The following is a 22,766-nucleotide window of genomic DNA, read 5'->3' as shown; positions in this document are numbered from 1 at the left end:
TTTTTTAATATATGAAATTTACTGTCAAATTGGTTTCCATACAACACCCAGTGCTCATCCCAAAAGGTGCCCTCCTCAATACCCATCACCCACCCTGCCCTCCCTCCCACCCTGCCCTCCCTCCCACCCCCCATCAACCCTCAATTTGTTCTCAGTTTTTAACAGTCTCTTATGCTAAATAAATAAACTTTAAAAAGAAAAAGTTCTCAACTGATGGACCAAATGAAATGAAATGTGATGGAGTAGAATTGTACGGTTTGTAGAGCTAATTTGTCTGTCCTGTACTAAAAAAGGGCCAAAGTGAAGGCTCAATGACAGGGCTGCCCATGCCGTCACTGCCACAGGTGGAAGTATAGTGTCTAACTTCGGAGACGTGACACGGCGAGAGCATACCGGAAGTGCTATCCACAAGGGAAGGCACCCACTCTCAGAGAACGATGACAAATCTCAGTTTCTCACTGGGAGAGTGACTCACAAGGTGATGAGGCTGGCTCCTTCGTCAGCATGAAGGAACACGCAAGAAAGTGGGGCCCCCGGAGAAGAGAAACACTCAAAGGGATTCACAAGAAGTTGAAGAAGGCAGAGCTAAGCGAGATAAGGTTACAGGGAGACTGATTTAAAGACCAGTGTAAGAGGGGGGGAAAAAAATCCTTGACAATCAGAGATGTTTCAAACAGAAGCAGCTGCATTTTGAGATGGGGGTCACTGGAGCGAGAACGTGAGGACAGGGCTGGGGGACACCTGTCTGAGAGGCTGGGCTTTGCCCCTGCAAGTTCCTCCCTGCCTTCCCCAACCCGCTCCTTCACGAGCCTGCACCTCGCCCAGGACAGCGGAAGGCAGCACGGAAAAGAGAAAGAAAAGGGCCTTTTCACAACAGGTTCACCCCTTCTTCTGCCCGAAAAGGTGACCAGTTGGTCTGCCCTGAGCAGCATAACAGACCGACCCAAAATGGCCACTAAACAATGGTAGTAATCCCTTACGTTTGTTAGGCTATTGAAACTCTCGAAGGGACATTTTTAACAAAGCAAGGAGTAAAGAACTCATTTTTAGAAGAGCCGGGTTCAGAGGCCGGCCCCACTGATGACTGACTTGTGTCACCTCAGGCGGTCACCTGAGCCTCACCTGCCCACCCAGGCTGGTTGTCGGCAGCCTAGACAGGTTGTCGGGAGCCTAGACTGCCAATGACGTAGGCAGTGTTTGTACGTGCACACCCACGCAAACGTGTACACGTGTGGCAATGGCTGCCACCTGTCACCCATGCAGCCTCACGTCACCACACGCGAGCTCGTTCCCGGCAGTCGAGGCACAGACCTCACCACTTACCCTGGGTCTCCGCGCCTGCCCCCCCGCCCTCCTTAGCTGAAGGAACCACTGCCAGGGGCTCCCTTCCGTGCTTGGGATCTCGTTTCCCACTTCCTGACGTGTAAGCAGCTCTCACTTCTGACTGCGGTCACTGCCTCATAGCCTCTTTTGAAAATCAGAGTGCCGCCTTCGTGTCTCAGGTCTGCTGTTTTCTTATTATAGCGAGGCCCTCTCCTTTCAAGGTATCCTCAAGGGGCTGGGGATGTCTGAGTCCAGACTCTAATGGCACGGTAGCCAATAAATTGGAGGAAGTATAAGGGGGTGTTGAAATGCTATCCAAGAGCCCGGGCAAAAGGTTCCGGACTGAAAAGGAAAGCGCTCCTTAGCAAATCGTCCCCTGAGCACTCACGGTGCCGTCTGCACGTTCAGTGCTGGGAAGTTACAGCAGAAGCAGTTGTTGTGTGTGGGTAGGGTCCCGGGGCCTGGGACTACACAGAGGCGGTCAAGTATTTAGGAAGGGAATATAGGCTGGGGGTGGGGCAGGAGGAGGGTGTCCCTGGCCCATCCGTAGTAAACGCCTCCACTTTTGTACTGTCTTTGTGTTTGGTCATCTCTGTTCTTCCCTTGTAGTTCGTGGGCCATTATGTCAGTGTGCTTCAGGGCCAAGACTTACAAGGCAGCCTCCCCATCAAGGTTGGTTACAGGTAATAGATTCTGGGAAATCAGCCTCCTTCAGGCTGTATTTGGTAAGAAGGGTGCAGGGAGAACAGCAGCCCGCCCTGGGCTCTTGGATTTGCCCACCGTGGGCATCCAGTCTTGATTTCCTAGTTGGCGTGGTGCATTGCTATTCAGGACCTGCGTGTAACATTAACTCAGACTTGATGAAAACAACTCATGAGAATCCCTAAAGCCACATTTGATAAGGAAAACTACAGACAGTCGACCTTGAACAATGCAGAGGTTGGGACACCAACCTCCTTACCCCCACTCCGATGCAGTTGAGAATCTGCGTATGACCTTTGACTCCCCAAAGCTCAATTACTAATAGCCTACCGTTGACCAAAAGCCTTACCGATAATATAAACAGTCAATTGACACATAGTTTGTATGTCATATGTATTATAGACTATATTCTTACAACAAAATAAGCTAGAGAAAAGAAAATGTTAAGAAAATCATAAGGAAGAGAAATCACATTTACTATACTGTATATATTGAGGAAAAAATCTACATATAAGTGGACCAGTGTAGTACCAACCTGTGCTGTTCAAGGGTCAGCTGCACAATTTTCTCTAGTTACACTGACATTGTTACTAATTGTTAGTAATTAATTTTGTGGATTTGTATTGTGTCATGACATATTGTAGACATTGTTACTAATAATTAGTAATTAATTATGTGGATTTGTATTGTGTCATGACATATTGTTTTGTATGTTCTAATAGTAAGTCCCAAGGTCCTTCTCTCTTAAAAACTGGTGACCATCTTTAACCCTTGTGGCAGATCACAGATAGTTCGGGAGCAATCTGAGTCCCCCCCTACGTATCCCATGCAGCATCACTTCAAGCTGCCTGTGTGTTAGGGTGCTTACTTTGTTTTCTCCAAAACCCTCTTTAGGCTTTGATCGTGTGCTTGTTCAAAGAACCATCTTGCAGTAATGAGTCTGTATTGGCCGATGTCTGTGGAAAGCTTTGTTTCCCTCTAGGACTCGGGATCTGCTATTCCCCATCCCTCAAATGAGCGCCGTATTCCTTCACTGACACTTTCACCCCAACGAGGTCAGTGTTATTCCGGGCACTGAGCTGGAATAGCCCTCTTTTAAAGCCCCCTCGGTCAGGAAACATTCCCTCCTTCTAGAATCTGACCTAGTGTGAAACACAGACTCTATGACCTTTCCGACGCGGAGGCATGAAAACCCCTCCGCACAAGGCTGCCACCCTTGTGGTGGGGTGGAAGCTCTGGGGAAATGGCTCATTGCTGTGATGGCAGGGCCGCCCCATGGCCTCCCAACAGATCAAGAGCACCATCACCATCTTGTTTTCTTAACTCATGCTTTCTTACCGCGTTTGTTGGGATCTGCGTAAAACGGGGAAGGTGAGCAGTGTAGGAAAGGGACCCTACATGAGAAAGAGAACAGCCAATGATGAAACCTCAGGGTTTGCTTTGCTTTCTGCTCTCAGGTAGCCTTCCTCTCTACTCCATGGAGTGGAGTCATTGGGGTAATTGGCTCCTGCTTTCTGCAAAAAGCATGCTCCCAAACAGCTGTGTTTTGATCAAGTTTTAATAAGCTGACTCGTGCTCATTAATGCACAAATAACTCTTACTCTTTAAAGGAAAGGTTGAGGGTCCCTTCTGTTGTGACGGCACAAGACTGACTTGCACTAAGATCTAGAGATCCCTGTCGGTTCTCAGATGACTTGAGCACTTGGAAATTCAGCTCCTGTTTACAGTTTTGTCTTTTGATGTTTTAAATGTTTTCGATTTTGATGGTAATCTTTTCAACTTTAAATGTTTGCAAGCCATAGCTGCCTGTCATTTGGTTGACAGCATCAGTCTCGGACTCGTGTTGTACTTAGTTGGAATCTATCACCAGGTGCAAAAGCAAACCCTCTCTTTTGCCATGAGAGTCCGCACTGGAATGACATTTTTCTAGACCGAGAACTTAGACTCTTAGAGTAGTTAATAAATCGATTTGGCATCACAGAAAAGACATAGTACATCAGTCACACACCACTTGAAGTGTCACCGCCTAATGATAAAGGACAGAAGAGGGCATATTAGGTCACTGACACATTTCTGCTAAATGAAGCCGTGGCAGAATGTACAAACAAGTTTTGTAGTAATTTGGAAAGATAAAAATGATGGGGGAACTGAGACATCACAGGGTGCCTGCCCTGTGGCATTGTACCTGGCTTATCATGCTACAGACGTCCTCCTTGGGTTCCATCTTGGAACATAAAAACTCAGCAGAAAATACAAAATGGCTCTTATTTTGAGGAAACTAACCGCTATTTTTTGTTTAAGTTTTTAAGCCATGTATCGCAAGGTACACTTGGAGTGATTCTGTAAGAGCTAGTACATTGTTTTAAAAGTAGTAATGATAACAAGAATAATAATAGAGACTCCAGTGAGGGGTCCACCTTGTTCATAGTCAGAAGACTGAAGTTAACAAAAATGTACCATGTAAATTACTCTTTCTGCCACTGTCATTCATGACCTACAAAAACAGCAACTGCATATGGTTTAACCTAAGAAGCACAAAAGTGACAATTTAGTGTCAGCAAGGTGACATCCATCACAAGGATTAATGCTTTTTTTTTTTTTTGAGAGAGAGAGAGAGAGCACGTAAGCACGAGTGGGGGGGGTGGGCAGAGGGAGAGAAAATCTCAAGCAGGCTCCATGCTTAGCGTAGAGCCCAATACGGAGCTTGATCTCATGAGGGCAAGATCGTGACCTGAACTGCAATCAAGAGTCAGACACTTACCCCACTGAGCTTCTCCAATTAATGCTTCGTAATTCGAATTTTACTCTTCGGTGTCTCTGTTTTTATTTGTGCATTCGTTGGCCGTATGGCTTATATAAGAACTAAAAGCATAAAAAGTTGATTCCTAGTTTAATGTTTATAACATTGAAGTAAAAATAATGTAAATACCGGAACACCACAAGAACGTGTTCTTTAACAGAGCTCTGTATCATTGCTCACTTTTGGTAAACATTGATCTGAATATTCCTACCACAAACGTTCAGGCTGGTTTTCTTTTCTTGTTATCACCTGCTCTCAGCCCTGAATGCGAGAAGTTTCACAAATATTCCAGAACTGCATTTTAAGCCTCAAACTCATCAAGTATCAGATGTGTAACTGAAGTTGATGGTCTTTAATTCCTCAGTGTGTTTCCAGTTCAAGTGAACCCCAAAGGAGAAGGGGATCCCACACACACAAAAAAGTCAACCAGCGTCATTCCGTTTAGGCCTCTGGCAGAACTCCATGGGTCAGCTGTAAGGAAGCGGCACCCGAACCTGACCTTGGGCGCTAGCGCCCACGTAACCGAATCGGTAGCTGCCCGCCGCTAACAGGAAGCTGGTCGTCCACACTCCGGCTCAGGACGAAGCAAGCATTTCTTTCTTTGAGCTTTCGGGGCCAGTTGGAGAGGATGCTTACAACCAGGGGCCAATCCTGCCGCGGGCATCAGCTGCGCAGATGTTTACTTTCTCCTCGCTTCCACCGCAAAATGGGTCTGATGATAGAGGGCGCGCCCCCTAGCGGGAGGGCTGGGTAGCTTCAAGGGGACACAGAAGATGCTGGCACACAGTAAACATTCGGCGACCGTTGGCTGCCAGCGTCATGACTTCTTCTACAATTACTGTCATTGCTACTGCTGCCGCAGGGGAGGGCCAAGGGACCTAGGCCTTCAGGTATGACGCTGTGGCACCTGATTGTGACCCCTGCATAAAGGGAAGAAATGGACTGCGGGAAGCCAGTATCCTGCTTCCAGGAATGCGCCCTGCCAGCTGAACTGCGCCTGGTGATAAGCACCAGGCTCAGAAAGAACAGGAAAGATTGGGACACCTGGGTGGCTCAGTTGGTTAAGCGGCCAACTTCAGCTCAGGTCATGATCTCACAGTTTGTGAGTTCAAGCCCCACATCAGCTGGTCAGACTGGGGGGAGGGGGGGCGGTGTTGGTGCTTCATTTATTCTCTCTCACCCGTTCCTGCCTTCCGCCAACAGCTGACAGGGGCCAGTGCATTGGGGAGTATCTAAATTCAAAATAATCTTCTTTGTCAGGAAATGGAATTGGAAGTAGGTAAAAAAAAAAAAAACAAAACGTTAGAATGGGATCATGAAGATAGGAAAAGGTGGCTTGGGGGCTTTTTTTGGTTTTTGCTTTGTCTTTTTCTGAAATCGTGGTGCAGCTAGGATACAGACTGGGCCCAAGGATAGGGAGGCACACACGTGGCTCAGCTCTGAGCCCGAGAGAACGTTCCAGACCTCCCCTCATGGAAGGTGACTCGAAGTACACTTGCTCTGTCACGTTGTCCTTTCTCGCCTCTCTTCATGCCCTTTCCTGTCTTCCTCTATCCTTGAATCCTAGCAGATAAAAGCACAGATCTACTGGGAGGACGCACGTCACAGTGGGTCAGGTGAATTACAGCCATAACACCACAGAGATAAGAAGAAAGGCTGGCTGGCGCCTGGGTGGATCTGGGAGGGGGGTGCGGGACACTTGCCGTTATCAAGTTGTGCAGTTTAGCAAATGGCTGGTGGCAGGCTGGAATGATAGCCGGTTAATCTGTTTTGCACGCACTCCGAGGATGCAAAGCTGGAGCCCACCCAGGGTGCAGGCTGTCTTAGATGGCATTTCCCAGCTCGTTGCAGAGGATGCTGGTAAAACTAGCCAGAGACGTGAACAGGCATAGGGGCAAACGCAAGGCGTTGTGGGGGGTTTTTTAACCGTGAAAGAAAGATACTGCTAACTGGCAAGAGGTCCTGAGGTGCTAGCATTGTAATTAGTAAGGATAAAAATACTAGTCAAAGCTAGCATTATGGAAAGCTTGCCTTGATTGAGTACTTTTTCAAATGTGTGACTTTTTTTTTTCCTTGATACCTGGGCAGGTGAGCCAGGTGGGGGCAAGGGAATCAGCCAGTCTGGGGTTTCTGGGTGAGGGATGGGGCAGGAGGCCAGGGCTGAGGGTCACTAAGGTGTTATCTTACAAAGGGCAGCCCATGAGAGGTTTCTAGGGGCTCCATTATCTGGTGGGTTTAGGAAGCTGGAAATGAGGCTCCGGCAGGTACATACCTTCTCACCTTAGAACAAAGAAGTCGTGCCACGGATGTTCCCGGACGTGAGTTCAAGTCACTCTGACAAGGCATTTTATCCTCCCAGCTCCCGTGAGAAGTGGCTGCTGTCATTACCTTCACCCTATGGGTGAGGCAGCAGACCCACAGAGAAAGCTCATGGCTTCCCTAAGTTCAGGCAGCTTGCAAGTGGCAGAGCCAGGCTATGAACCTGGGCAGTCTGGCTCCAAGTCCCTGCACTGACCATCTACAAGCCGGCCTATGTGCAGGAGACAGACAGCGTGAGGGCACCAGGGACCAAGTCCCGTCAGCTGAACATCAGAGTGTTCGAACTCAAATCCGTTACACAAAACACGATGTGTGTGTGCACGTGATTGTTGATGACATCAGCCACCTCCTTGGTCCCTGCGTGTGCTGGCCCCAGGACTGGATCCTCTGGGATGGGCAGGTCAGATGGAAACCATGGCGCTGCAGACCCAGTGGGCACAAAAAGGTTCCAGATAGTCACTATAACACAAGAGAGAAAACGGTAGCTGCTGAAAGGGAAGTATGGATTAAGTGCGGCAAATTCACGAAGGATAGGGATACTCTTTGCACCTGTGGAGTCAGGGAAGGCTTCCCAGAGGACGTAGTCTTTGTGCTGGGACTTGAAGTAGGAGTAAAACTTGAGATGGAGCAGAGGGCATGAAACACAAGGAGGAAAGGGGGGTTTTGGTTCAGGGTGCGGCAAGTGGTCCAATCTGGCCACCTGAGGGTACAAGACAGAGACATGGCCTGAAAGACCAGGAAGGCTGTCCCCGGTGGGCAGGGTGGGGGGAGGAGAGACGTGCGTCCCAATCAGAACAGACTCAGCAGGCAGCTTACCCAAGCCCCTCCGTTTACAGATGACAGACCCAAGACTTAGCGTAAGCGGCTTGTACAACGCATTCGTTAGTTTGTGGCAGAACCAAATCTCACACCGATCGGCTTGCCCCGATTTTCTTTGTACTCCTCCCCAGGTGCAAAGGGGTGAGTGTCAGGGATCTCGCATTGCCAGGAAAGCTCAACTTTTTGCAACCTGCTCTCTGTGAAGTTCTCCAAATACACAGCCCGCCTCTGGAGTTAGTATGAGCTAAGGACCGTCCCTGTCTGCAGGCAAGGCTAAGCACCCACTATATGCTTGGAGAAGCCGAGGATCTGGGGGATCGAGGTGGCTGCAGGCACTTTGGAGAAGCGCGGCCTCCAGTCTGCAGTCCCCTGAGTTCTGGGACCACTGGCTGAGGTGTACTCCTGTAATAAGCTGCCGCCACTGCTCCGTAGTGGCCGAGGCTTTGCTCCGGCTACCTCTGCTTCCCCTTTACTGTCCTTTGATGAATCTAAAACTCTTCTATCCTGCCTACTCGTTTTTTCCCCCCTCTTCTCTCTTGGACGGCAGCATTTCACAGGTTCGTTTAATCCGTATAGCCTGAAAGTCCGGGACACCTTTAAACTCCTGAAGAACCTTCGCACGTGACTTCAGGTGCAAGCAGGTCTCCCTTGGCCTTCATTATTTGCCACTGGAAAATGCTGTAAATGACATCAGACAGACTTCAGACGCCACCTCTGGAACTAAGAAACGAAGCAGTTATTCAGAGCACCGGTGATTGTCATTTTAGAAGAAATAAGAAATCAGTATCGCAGTCGTGGATCCTGGCAGTTTTTTCCTACCTGGAGCTGCTCTCGGTGGAAGCGTTGTGGCTTTCAAGGGCAACAGCGCCCCCGTGTGGTGATACTGTTTATTGCGCCCCAGGAGAGCTTGCAAACTCCGGGGCTGCAAGGAAATGCCGGGCGGCCTCAGGCAAGGACATCCATTCACCCCAAAATAATTTCTGCATTAAGCCGACAGGCTGGTTTCTGCCAAAAAGATGAGCGCATTTAAGTTTTACTGTACTGATATTGTGTCTTAAAACTTAGCATCTCTTCTTGCCTGTGAAAGCAGGAAAAGGGCGGCCAGCGGCATGGGTTGCTTGCAATCCTTTCCAGGGTTTGAAAGTGTGGGGTGAGTGGAAGGCGTGGGATTGCAGGGACGAAGTGAAGATCAGGAGGGAGGAGGAGTGGCCCGGCAGGGCTGGGAGCCAGGGAGTAGAGGGGGTAGGGTAACATTTGGTAATAAAAATGATGGGAAGTAGAATAGCTTGTATTTTAAACTAGAATCGATGGCTGCATAGCAACAGAGAAGCAAATCGGTGTCACCAAAATTCAGAATTCCTAGCTCTAACGTGATGCTTTCCATGGCTGCCTCCCTACCTCAGGCGGACCCTCCATGCTCTCTTGAGAAAGAAGGATCTAGTTTCTCCTAACTGTGAGTGTCTGGGATGCCCCTCCAGAAGCTTCCCAAACCACTGTGCCCTGACCTCTGAGGAGCTGAGGTAGAGAAGGACAAGCACAGGACTCGAAACCCCAAGACTGGATTCTGTTCCCAGCATCGTTGGGGTGCTAAGCGGGAAGGCATTCATCACCCACCTCTCTTGTCGTTCTTAAGTTCTCTGCGGACAGCACACCCCTGACACCCGCACCCTGCCTACAGCTCCCCCCTTCTCCTCTCTTGGAGGCCACTGCACCTTGACTTGTGGGCTGCCACAGGGCACAGGGGGCTCCAGGGTCCCCACCGGAAAAGCGGAAAGAGTGCCCCCTGCTGACCTCACAGAGTTATCTCAAGCGTTAAACTGCATCTGAGAATGAATTCCTGAATCGTCGCACCTACGATGGGCACCTTTAGATCTATGATAGAAATAAATAAATAATAACCTAAATGGACACAGTGTCTTTATTATTTCTTATAACAAAGGGGCGAGGCAGCCTAATTCATTCAAGTGGGTGTCTTCATCCTTGGGGAAACCAAATCTAGAGAAATGAGATGGGGAGGTGGCCCCGGCTGGAGAGGAGCGGGAGAAATAAAGGAGTCTCTCTTTTTCCGGGGGAACTCAGGCCCAGTGTCAATGAGCCAGCCCAAGAGACAGGAAGTGGGTGCCCATAGAGGGTGGGGTGAGGGGTATCAAAGGGACAAGGAAACGGGTGTCCCCACGGAGGGGTTTGCTATCCAAACAGGCACAAATTGCAATGAAGCGCCTACCGGTTGAGAAACGACAAGGATTGCCAGGACCCACTAGGGGCCAGGAGAGAAGTACCAAACAGTTTCTCCTTCACAGCCTCCAGGAAGAACCTGTTCTACTGGCACTTTGTGAACTTCTGGCCTTCAGAAGGTGGTCCTTCGGCAGTGTTGGAATGAGGATCACAACTTTGGATAGATTCTTCTACGAACCCCCAGTGTCAGAGCCGGCTATAGACAAGATCATGAAATAGCCAGAAACGGGTCCTCTTTAAAGGGCCTTTTCTTTGCCACCTGTATCTCCCCAGGGGAATATTTATCCGTCCCTCCTGCACATTCTGGAGAGCCGCAGGCTGACTTTCTCCTCTCAAAAACCAAGTGGCTGGCGCCTAATCCTAAGACATGAGGTGAGTTAGAAATAACGATCAGCAACGTATTCATTACACAGTCGTTGATCACATAGGGGTCATGAATCAGGGTGGATACCCACTGTCCCATTCATTTTTTCAGGGCTAGGCTAGGGTCATGAGGGGCAAAAAATGTCCCCTCCTCACATGAGGACATTTACTCAAGGCAGTGAGTGGCTATACAGGTAGCATTTCAGGCATGAGTTGGTGACAGTGAATGGAGGTGGGAGGGTCCCCTTGGGCGGCCACCTGCTTGGGGGTTTTCCTGGTGAGGCCTGGTGCTCTACCTGGACCTCGACAAGCCCACGTCTCCTCTCCCAGGGTAATGAGAGAAGGCCAAGCATCGTGTCCTCTTCCAGCCTTTGCTGGAATGTCCCACGTGTTATGGGACATTTTCATCTCTTTTCATCTCTTGCAGAACACCTAATTTGGGGGGGAGTTTTCTAGGGATTTAGTGTTTCACTTCAAGAGAAACATGTGGGATAAAAAGAAGTAAAGTATAACGAATAAATAAGTAGAGGTTTGTTCAGGTTGCGATTGGAAAACCAAGGATGTTATAACTTTCCTTGAATTGACGAGGTCCGGCTAAGGGACAGTGACCCCAAGATGGTGTTTCCTTGCTTATGGGCCCCGCTCAGTGAAAACCCTCAAACGAAGGGCAATTCTTCCCTTGCTTGTGATTACTGTGATTCAGAAAGATTCTGAAAGGAGTCTTAGGGGGATAGATAATATCTGCATTTAACTGACTAATGAAATGGAACATCATGTCATTGACGATGATTCCTTTTGGGCTGATGTAGAACAAACTTCCTTAGATACTTTTCCCTAGATTCACTTCAACCCTTCCCATCCATGGCTGTTTATGTTGCCATTTCCTTAGCATCGTCACGCCCATATCAATTTTAGTCATTGGAAAATACCCTGAGGGGCCCCTGAGTGGCTCAGTCGGGTAAGTGTCCATCTTCGGCTCAGGTCATGATCTCGTGGTTCATGAGTTCGAGCCCTGCATCAGGCTCTGTGCTGACAGCTCAGAGCCTGGAGCCTGCTTCAGATTCTGTGTCTCCCTCTCTCTCTGCCCCTCCCCTGTTCACACTCTGTCTCTCTCTCTCAAAAATAAATAGAGCATGAAAAAACTAAATAAATAAAACCAAGAGTGAAAAAATGATGCTATTGGGGAGGAAAGTTTTTTAAAAAAATAATAAAATAAAAGGCCCGAGACCCCAGAATTTGAGTTCTGGGTGGCATCACCAAACCCCCTGGGCCGAAGCCTTCTGTGCAGCTGGTCTTTCAATAGAGTGGAATGTGTTTTGGGTTTGTGTTCATTTCAATTTCTAAACCCTTCAGGGATCAATGTTCTCATCCTGAGCTCAGTTCTACGCCTTAGATAATACTCCATCCAGTGCCCGGCACGTCAATAAGTATTTGTTGAATGAATGAATAAATTAATTCAACAACCAAAACTCATAAAAGCCCATCCCCTAAAAAGCCTTCACAATACTGTAGGCAGAGCAAGAGAGGCACAAACCATAGAAGAAAGAGTTGATGGATTTGAACATAAAATAGTTAAAAACTCTGCCTCTAAAGGCATCTTAAGTGTAAGTAATAAATAGAAGGGGGGACGTCGTACAGCACAAATTTCAGATCAACTGTTATATCCTTAATACTTAATGAGTTCCTATTAATCGATATAAAAAGAGGGGTACCCCAGTAGAAGAAATGCAAATGGTCAATAAATGTAGTAGAAACATTTGCATCTCACCTCTAAGAACAGAGTTCTTTCCTTTTTTTTAAAAAATGTTCGTTTATTTTCACGAGAGAGACAGAGCGTGAGCAGGGGAGGGGCACAGAAAGAGGGAGGCACAGAATCCAAAGCAGGCTCCAGGGTCTGAGCTGTCGGCACAGAGCCCGACGTGGGGCTCGAACCCACGAACCGTGAGATCGTGACCTGAGCTGAGATCAAGAGTCGGATGCTTAACTGCCTGAGCCACCCAGGTGCCCCTAGAGTTCTTTTCTTAAATGGGCTGCCATTGCCTCCCAGTCGGACTAGCAATGATAGACAAGAATGCAAATTTCGGTGCTGTGTAGGGTCCAGGGAGGAAGCATGAGTGTGCCCTTCCAGACAAAGGGGGATTCGGTGCAGCAGGTTCTAAAGCCTTGAAAATAACCCAGAAGTTTCATTTCCAGAGATTCATCTGAAGGAAATCACAGGAGATACAACAACTTACAACTGTTGATTGTCGTAGTATCATTGCAAACAAAGTGGAAAACTACTTCTTTAACTATAGGAGCTACATTAAAAAAAAAAAAAAGGTTATTTTTTGAAAAGAAGAGGAAGTGAGAGAGAAAATCTGAGGGGGAAATGATGTGATTTTTTTAATGTTTATTTATTTATTTTGAGAGAGAGAGAGAGAGAGAGAGAGAAAGCATGAGTGGGGGAGGGACAGAGAGAGGGGAAGGGAGAGAGAGAATCGCAAGCAGGTTCCAAACTGTCAGCCCAGAGCCCGACTTGGGGCTCGATCTCATGAATTGTGAGATCATGACCTGAGCTGAAATCAAGAGTTGGATGCTTAACTGACTGAGCCACCCAGCGCCCCAGAAGTTATGTGATTGTTAGTGTCTTCTTTTTGCTTAGCTGTATTTTCTAAAGTTTTTATTAAAATAAAATCTTTTAGGGACACTTGGGTGGCTCAGTCTGTTAAGCAGCCACCTCTTAATATCAGCTCAGACCATGATCCCCAACCTCTGTGCTGACAGCATGGAGCCTGCTTGAGGTTCTCTCTTCCTCCCTCTCCCTGCCCCCTCCCCCTCTCACTCATGCACACTTTCTGAATAAATAAACATTTTTAAAACCTAAAACCTGTTACTTAGGTATTGACAAGAAATTAATTCTTCTAAAATAGAAAATAATGCATGCTCAGGTAACAATGTAATTACTGCCAAGTGACCTAACCCATATTATTAAGTCTTCACCCTATGCCTCAGAGTTCACCTATATTAAGTCCTTACCATAATTCTCAGAGTTAAGCAGGGCGGTGGCATTATTCCTCTGTGTCGTGATAAAACTGAGGCTCGGGAAAGTTAATGACTTGTGCAGTATCTCACAGTGAATCGATAGCAGGCCTGGCCATAAAGTCAGGGGCGTCACATCCACAGCTCAGCCGATGAGCCTTCTCCTGCGGTATGTCGCTTCAGAATAAAAACCCAAATGACCGTTAGACCGTTGTTGCAAAAGCGCAGAGCAAACTGTTTTGTGGTCTGGGAACACTTACCCGGGCATTATCCTAGGTTAATAGTGCCAAGCAAACTGGGTAGGTTTATTATTCCCATTTTACAGATGGGGAAGCTGAGGTTCAGAGACATTAAGTGACTTTTTCAGGGTTATACACAGCAAGCAAATTTGGGATTCAAGCACACTTTTAGTCCAAACCCTCTGCTTCGTCCACTTCAGTTTGGCATAATGAACTCTAACTTTATTAACACCCCTTCATGTGTCCTGTCACATTCCCGGAGGTTTACAATTTGCCCCAGTCCTTCGTAAGTGCCCTTTCAACACGGTTGACAAGGGGTAACGAGACTTTGGCGCCAGCCCCGTGTGGCAGATTGTATTTCCAAAGCTGTGTGGAGTGCCATCTCCTGTCCCACATCCTCTTCTAGAACTTTGTCACTCTTCCATCCCCAAAGGTGGAGCCAACAGGGTCTAGCTGAAGTAATGCTTCATCGCATACGTTGCTTCCTGCCGGCCAAGGCTGGGTCGTAAAAATGTCAGGTGCTCCTGCGATGCTCTCTTGGAATCCAGCCACTGAGCAGTGATAAAGGCCAAGCAGCCCACAGAGAGGCCCACGTGGAAAGGAGGGGCCCCCGCTGACACCCCGGCCGAGCTCCCAACCATCAGCAAGAGCTACTGTGCTGGCCGTGGGGCATCTGGAAAGTGGGTCCACCGGCCCCCCGCCAGGCCACCTCAGCTGATGCTGCACAGAGTGAGGTGAGGTGAGCCCATCAAGCTGCCCAGCTGGCAGATCCCTGAGCAAAGTAAGTGACGATGGGGGCACCCGGGTGGCTCGGTCGGTTAAGCATCCTGACTCAGGATGATCCTGACTCAGGTCAGGATCTCACGGTCCATTAGTTCGAGCCCTGCGTCAGGCTCCATGCTGACAGTGTGGAGCCTGCTTGGAATCCTCTCTCACCCACCCTCTCTGCCCCTCCCCCATGGACTCTCTCTGTCTATCACGATCAATAAGTAAACTTAAAAAAAAATAAGCGATGGTGTTTGGGGGAAGTTTTGTATTGCGGGCGCGTCTGGGAACTGCATTGGTCTTTCAAAAGTAATTCTGTGTATGGGGCGCCCGGGGTGGCTCAGTCGGTTGAGCGTCCGACTTCGGCTCAGGTGGTGACCTCGTGATTTGTGAGTTCAAGCCCCGCGTCAGGCTCTGTGCTGACAGCTCAGAGCCTGGAGCCTGCCTCGGATTCTGTGTCTCCCCCTCTCTCTGCCCCTCCCATGCTCATGCTCTGTCTCTCTCTGTCTCTCAATAATAAATAAACGTTAATAAAAAAATTTTTTTAAGAAAAAGTAATTCTGTGTAAAAAAAACAAAACAAAACAAAACTCATTTTATCAAGTACCCACCATGGGCTGGACATTTTCCCAGGGGCTTGGGATGCGTCTGTGACAAAATCGATAAAGGTCCTTGCCCCAGTGGAGCTTGTATTTCGGTGGGGAGTACAGACACTAGCTAGTAAGAAACAGTGACTTGTACGTGAAAGGGAATAAGTGCTTTTGAAACTCTAAGAAGTAGGACAGGGAAAGGGGGTCAGGAGAGCAGGGTGGAGGCAGTTTGCTGTGTTACTAGTGTGGTCAGAGAAGCCTCGGTGAGGTGACTGAGAATTGGCCCTGTGGCTTCTGGGGGAAAAAGCTGAGTGGGGAGCGTGGTCAGATGGTGGAGAGTCTTGCGGGGACTTGTAAGGACTTCGGCCATTTCAGGGTTTCGAGGGGCTCTGACCTGATTGGCATCTTTAGCGGCTCTTTCTGCTATGTGGGGAAGCAGCCACAGGAAGGCAAGGGTGGCAGCTGGCTTACACGTAAGGAACTGATCCCTGGGCAGGCAACCACAATGCAGTGTGACAGGCAGTTTGATGGGGACGCACGTGTGTAGGCTGTGGGACCACACGGAGTGCGGAGAGGGGGAGGCGGTAACATCTGAGCAGGGCTTTGAAGGAGGGCTTGGTGATAGGCCAGGAGCGGTGAGCAAAGGACCAGCATGTGCAAAGGCCCAGGGAGTGGGCAGGGAGAGGCTGCGGGATGGGCGTGGCTTTTTGTATGCCCTGCGGAGAGTCCTGAACTTTACCATTAAAAATAGGGTATGGCTGGAGCGTTGGAATGCGCTTGGAGAACTGAAATGTTTAAAGTATTTGCACAACCTTTAAAAATCATTATATTGTGCTTTCTAAATTCTGGGGGCCAGAACCTGGTCACTCTGCTCAGCTCTGACTCCAGCAGGGTCTCCACACAATTTACAGACAGGAAGAGGGATGTGATTGGAATTCGAAGGTCACTGGGGAGAAGCCAACATATTAAATGGGTCCTCCGGGTGGATAACATTGTCACCAATGGTAACAGCAGGATTTGGGGTGGAAAGTAAAACAGTGTCAGAGTCTTTCATGAATGAGGAGGAATTAACAAAAATAGGCAGAAAGCTAGTGGAATATGCAAGCCTCAAGTAATCAGGAATTGTTACATAAGAAAAAGAAGAAATGTTCTAAAGGAAGTCAGAGCGCAAGGAAGATGCCTACTTTCTCTCCTAACCCCAAATTAGGTGGGGGGGGGGGGAGTGGCACCAGAACAAAGGCACTGAGAACAGCTGCAGGGGAGTGAGTGAAGACGAGGAGGTAAGGGTTCCTTCTGTGCTTAGATGAAGGCTTTTTCACCAATAGAGCTGGAGAAGGGAGGTTCCAGATGTGTGCATGGGGAGGAGGGGGCCTATTAAGGGACGAGGATGCTCAAAGCAACAAGAAGATGAGACAGAAATAATGGGGCACCAGAGGCACTTGGGCTTTACTCACTGGCTAAGGAGGAGGGAGAATTAACTGGTCCCAACATTTCTACTAGCTCAAGTTACGGGGAATCCAATACATATCTGTGGGTTAGTTAGATAAAAGAAAGGATGGATGGATGGATGGACGGATGGATGATGGACGATGGATGGATGGATAGATGGATGGATAGCTGTATGGATGAACAGATGGGTGGATGTATGGATAGATGGGAGAATTTATCTCTCTCTGGAAGATTCAGCCTCACCTGGAATGGTACTATTCCTGAGAGAACCCTAGCAGAATTTGTTAGCGGCCAGCCCTCGCCTAATGTTGGAAGCAATGGATGGCAAAGGAGGGGCCCCCGAGCATTCTTGGCTCTCTCTGGATCAGTCCCTTCCTGAGACCTGCAGGCATTCCCTGCAGAATTCCTTCTGTCAGTGGTCAAGTATCTCCCGTTGCCCACTCGTGATGGCTCCTGGAGCCACTCATTAAACTCCACGTAACAGCCGAAGTGCCCTTTTGCTGCAGTAAGATCTCATCTCTGACCTGAAAGTGGAAAACCCAGGAGGCACAACATGGGCCACTTTCAACCCTTTAGAAACAAGGACGGCAATGGCCTTGGTAAAAAGGAGCCCACTCTTGCCAAATGTTTTCCAAGATCAGTGGTTGTCAGCTTGACTAGGCCTTATTGGAACACAGATGGCTGGCGTTTGTGGTTCCATAAGACGGTGTGCTCCTGAGAATGTGCATTTCCAGCGCGCTCCCAGGTGATACTCATGCTGGGACCACACGTTGAGAAACACTGCCCTGCGTGATTAGGTTTAAATCGGGGATTCCTATGTGTGCGGGCTGACACTGAGTGTGGCAGGGTAAGTCCATGCTGAAGGCCCCAGGTGTATCCTTGGGAAACAAAAGGGAGCCAGTGACTGGTTAACCAATCCCTGCCTTCTGCTGAGGTTGTCGTCTGGCTCTTGCGAGCCGGGCTGTTTGCCAGCGGAGGGGTTTGGAGAAGTCCGTGAAGGAGGGTGCTGGAAAGACTCGGGGCCACCGGTTGAAGCTGGTCCCGAAAGAGGGAACTTGGGGACGGGGATTGATGGGAGCTTCATAACTCCAGGGGATTTATTACCTCCATAACTTCTATACTATAACTTCAGGGAAGTTATTACAATGCGCTCATCTGGCGTCCGGGTGGACCTCCACATGAAGCAGAAGTGGCTGGTTACACAGCACGTCGTACAAAAGATAAAAGATCAGAGCAGTGTTAAAAGGCAACCATCCACGTAACCTAAAGGAAATACTAAGTACATGCAATTCCCAAGCTTCATGAAGGGGATCCATGGACCCAGACAGCGTTTCTTTAAAAGAGTCCATGTCTTTAAAAGAGCCTGGGTGGCTCAGTCAGTTAAGCATCCGACTTCGGCTCAGGTCATGGTCTCATGGTTGGTGAGTTCAAGCCCTGCGTTGGGCTCTCTGCTGTCAGCACGGACCCTCCTTTGGGTCCTCTGTCTCCTTCTCTCTGCTCAGCCACCCCTCTCTCTCAAAAATAAATCAACATTCAAACTGTTTTTTAAAAAATAAAAAAATCAAAGAGCCCTTTCTTTTCTCCCTCTTCTACTTCTCTCACGAGCTGGCACCCTCCCCTGTTATCTCCTCTCCATCACGTCCACCCTAAACGAAACAAAACACAAAAACCTACCAGTACTTACTTAACCTTGCCTCTTGGTGTTTCTCTCCCACTGTCCTCGCCATGCATGTTGGCAACAGCCCAGGAATGGGGTGGCTTTGCAAGGACCCTGAAGGAGGGTGGAGGCTGGGGGAAAAGACGGGGGCCAAGCTAGAACACTTCTCCGCAGGCAGATGAGGGGAAAAGATAGGAAAGGCACATCTCACTTTTATTTTCTGTACAGATCTTGGCTTGGGCACCCCAACCAAGGTCTCCAGCTGAGATGCCCTCAGCCTTTCCCAGCAAAATTGCCACCTTCTCTGAATTACTTAGTCCCCTCCGAGAGCCCTGGCGTGCGTCTGGCACCCTCAAACCTCCTCCCTCACTCCCTTCGCGAACTACTCTGAGGGCCAGCAGCCTTTTTTCTCTCCCGACCAGGGGTCAGTGTGCAGTTAGGCATATTGTATGTAGTCTCTGACTTTGTGCTTTTCTCCCTCGTTTGTTTGATCTTTTCTCCCCACATGCTGGTCACCCTTAGGTATGCTTCTTACAGTTGGGAACCACGGCTTTACAACCCTGCGACACCTGGTGTCGGTGGTCTGCAGGTCCCAGAAAACAGCATGTAGTCAAAAGATACGTTCCTTTGTTCTGCTCTGCTTAATTCTTGCCCTGCTGGTTGTCCTCTTTCATCTGATTGGAGGCGAGATGTTCGGAAGTCCTGGTGACAGCCCGAATGATGTACACGCTCGTGCGTGAGGCAAACACTTATTAAGCATTTACACTACACACGGATACATACGGATACAAGGACTTACGAGGAAAAGCCCACATGCGCTGGGATCTTGCAGTCTAGTTGGGAAGCATGGAAACAAGGATCTTTCACGTAGAGGAGGCACCCGATTTTTTGCAGCAGTCAGAATCTTTAGAGTGGACCGTGGACCATCTGTGCCACAATCACCCCAGGGAATTTTTTAAATGCAGATGTCAGGGTTTACCACATGCCCTTTGGGGATAGGCCCCCCAAATCTGCAATCTTAATAATCACCCCACTGTTTCATCTCTTTGTAATCAAGGCTATCGCTTCTCTATTTGCAAGAGAGGGTTCAGGAAGGGAGTAGGGTCGCAGGGATTGTCATAGCCATGCTTCTGAATTTTTTTTTAAATTTTTTTAACGCTTATTTTTTTGAGAGAGAAAGACAAAGCATGAGCAGGGGAGGGGCAGAGAGAGAGGGAGACATAGAATCCGAAGGAGGCTCCAGGCTCTGAGCTGTCAGCACAGAGCCCTACGTGGGGCTCGAACTCCTGAACATGAGATCATGACCTGAGCCGAAGTTGGATGCCCAACTGACTGAGCCACCCAGACGCCCCCTGAATTTTTAATTTATGTCTTCAGCACCCTCTGCTGTGATTCTGGCATCTCTACTCCCCTGAATCATTGCCAGGCTGATGCTGTGTCTGGGCCTCCCATTTCTCTGTGATCTTTGACTCCTGAATGCTGGTTAATCATGACATCCACTCTGCTTCTTATCACTGTGTTCTGAATTTCCCCATTTTTAGTGGTTTCAGATTATCTCTTCTGTCTGCCTCTGGTTTGCTCTTGCACTTGGCCTTAGTGATCCTGGTGGACATCATTCAGTTGCCTCATCTCAAGTCTGGTTTCCCAGTCTTCACCAATGGCAGCTCCTGTTCTGGGAACTACATGATCGAAGGGAGTGAGAGATGTCATTTAAAGAGACAGGGAGAGCCTCTGCCCTCACCTCCCAGGGGTAAAGACATGTCACAGGCGATGGGACCTCTGAGCTGGCTTAATGGCTACCAGGCATGAGAGAAAAGTAAAGAGTAAAGATCAAGGCATCGTTGCCTTGACCAGATGTATTTATAATCTTCAGTCTGAGTCAGAAAACTCTCTTCGTCCCTCAGTGCAGGAGCCTCATCAGGCATCCCGAGGATCCCACCTGGTCCTTGCTCCTGGCCCCCCCACTTCCTCCGGGAGGAGAAGTCTTCATCTCTCCCTGGTTAAAGTACCTCTGTTTCTTAAGTAGGATTTAGAAGAAGCTCATCCATAATGCTTCACTGTGGCTTTCAAGTTCTGGCTTCGTTTGCCTCCTTCTTCACACCCTCCACTACTCTTCCCCCTTTCCCTAGAGCCATGCAAATGATTGACTCTAGGCATGGATGCTGGTCCCAAAGTGCCTAGGTTCAAACCCCGGCTTCACAGACCATGTGACCTCAGCAAGTTACCTAACCTCTCTCTGTCTCCCTTTCTCCATCTGTAAAAAAAAAAAAAAAACGGGGATAATGACAGTACCCACTTCATGGGGCTTCTTTGCATATAAATGAGTTCATTTATGTGAAGTGCTTAGAGCAGTCCCTGACCTATAGCAAGCACTCTTTCAATGTTTGCTGATTCTGTGGCTTTGTGCATGATGCTGGAATGCCATCCCCCCACTAGCTCGTTCCAACTTGTCCTTTAAGATTCAGTTCAGGGGCGCCTGGGTGGCTCAGTCGGTTGAGCATCCGACTTCCGCTCAGGTCATGATCTCGCGGTCTGTGAGTTCAGGCCCCGCGTCGGAATCTGTGCTGATAGCTCAGAGCCTGGAGCCTGCTTCGGATTCTGTGTCTCCCTCTCTCTCTGCCCCTCCCCTGCTCATGCTCTATCTCTCTCTCTCTGTCAAAAATAAAATAAAACATTTTAAAAAATTAAAAAAAAAAGATTCAGTTTAAGCACCACCTCCTCCAGCAAAGGGTTCCCAGCAGCCAGGGCTGATGTAAGTGCCGTTTCCGTGTTCCTAGCTTCCTGCAAATGTATCTGTCAAAGCACTCAGTGTGTTGAAGAACAACAGTTTGTTTACTTGTCCATCATCCCCCTGGGATTGTGAGCCCCTGGAGCATAGGAACGTCTTGTCAGGCTTGGGACCCAGTAGTTAACTTAGTCCCAAGGCCTAGGAGGCTCTCCTGTTGACTGAGAGAATGAGACCATCCTGAAATCCACTCAGGGCATGTTTACTCTCCTGCCCACCTACTCCTTCCGTCATTCAAAAAGGAAATCTCCTGAGCATCTGGGATGTACCAACTATATTTTCCACGTACTTTTTGGTGATCTACCTGTACTTTCTGTGTCAGCGCCTGTAGCTAGCTGGGACAAGAGAGGAAGTTGATTTTGAGCTAGGGTTACTCATGGCCTGACATTAACAAGAGAAATTTTGGAGACCCAAAGTCTCACTGATAACTGCGTGAGCTATTTCTCTCAAATTCAAAGCCCTGTTATAGGCTACAGACTTCCCAGCTGGGCTCAGACAACCCTACAGGCCATCGGCACATCTGATGATTTCGGCTAGAACAGGTGTAATAGAAAGTGTTCTTTGAATTACTGGAGCCCTTTTCTTCATCCGTTGCCACAATGCTTCTCAAGGTTTTATGCTACCTTCTTAGGTATATTACCTCAATATAGATTGGAAGTGTTGCCAGTTCTGTTTTGAGAAGAATGCTTTTCTCGTCTCCTACACGTAGAGAGCCTTCTGTTTGTGTAACAGCCCCACATGGATGTCTGCTGTTCCTGACCCCAGCACTCATGTTTCCTTCCCTCCTTGGTAAGAAAGCCCCATTGGTGGCTCAGCACACTGTTGCCCAGAGTCAAAGACTATTTCCCGGCTTTGCTTAGAGCGAGATGTAGTCAGTGACCGAGTTCTGGTCCAAGATGCGGACGGTTTCCTTTTGCAGTTGCGATACGTTACCGAAAAGTCAGTGGCTTAATACGACACAGACGTATTACAGTTCCAGAGGTTAGAAGTCTGACGTGGGTCTTCGAGGGCTAAAACTGAGCTATTGGCAGAACTCTGTTCCTTCTGGACCCTCTAAGGGAAAATGTGTTTCCTCACCTTTTCCAGCTTTCGGGGGCTTTCTGCATTCCTTGGTTCATAGTCTTTTCCTCTATCTTCAAAGCTGGCAGCTATCTAGCATTCCCTCCTCTCTCTCTCTCTCATTCTCTTTCTCTCTCTCTCTCTCTCTCTCTCACACACACACACACACACACACACACACCCCTTTGCTTCTGTCATCACATCTCCCCTCTCTCTGACACCCCTACCTGTCTTATAAAGATCCTTGTGATTACATTGGTCCCCCCTGGATAGTCCAGGAATCGCCATTGTGAGAGCCTTAATTTAATCACATCTGCAAAGTCCTTTTTGCCACGTAAGGTAGATAGTCGCAGCTCCAGGGGTTCAGACATGGGCATCTTTGGAGCTGTTACTCTGTGTTTCACAATGTGTAAATAGAGTAAGGGACTCCCGGAAAATGTGCTTGAAGGGAGGCGTCTCAACCGGGACAGGCACTTTTTAGTTCTTATGTTCTTCCTTCTTCCTCCTGCCTGAAGCTGGGATGTGATGCCTGATACTTTGGCAGACATTTTGAACCAGGAAGTGGCTTTGGGGTTGGAAGCCAAGCACTGGGAGGGCAGAAGAGAAATGTTAAGGCATGGATTCCTGACGATCCATGGAACCAC

General features: G+C 48.5%; 1 protein-coding gene and 1 long non-coding RNA gene across 2 annotated transcripts in view; both read left to right on the top strand.

Annotated features, from left to right (window-relative positions):
* The window catches only part of RGS6 (regulator of G protein signaling 6), a 588,233-nt gene that overhangs the window by 452,713 nt on the left and 112,754 nt on the right, over nt 1–22,766 (top strand). The gene's annotated exons all lie outside the window — the stretch shown is intronic.
* On the top strand, nt 5,588–9,867 carry LOC125909375 (uncharacterized). Its single transcript, XR_007453670.1, has 2 exons — nt 5,588–5,715; nt 8,511–9,867. It is a non-coding gene; the product is annotated as an uncharacterized LOC125909375 (long non-coding RNA).

This window comes from Panthera uncia (genome assembly GCF_023721935.1).
Source record: "Panthera uncia isolate 11264 chromosome B3 unlocalized genomic scaffold, Puncia_PCG_1.0 HiC_scaffold_1, whole genome shotgun sequence".
NCBI classification, from domain to species: domain Eukaryota; kingdom Metazoa; phylum Chordata; class Mammalia; order Carnivora; family Felidae; genus Panthera; species Panthera uncia.
Note: the sequence above shows the minus strand (reverse complement) of the source record. Positions and strands in the feature narration are given on the sequence as shown.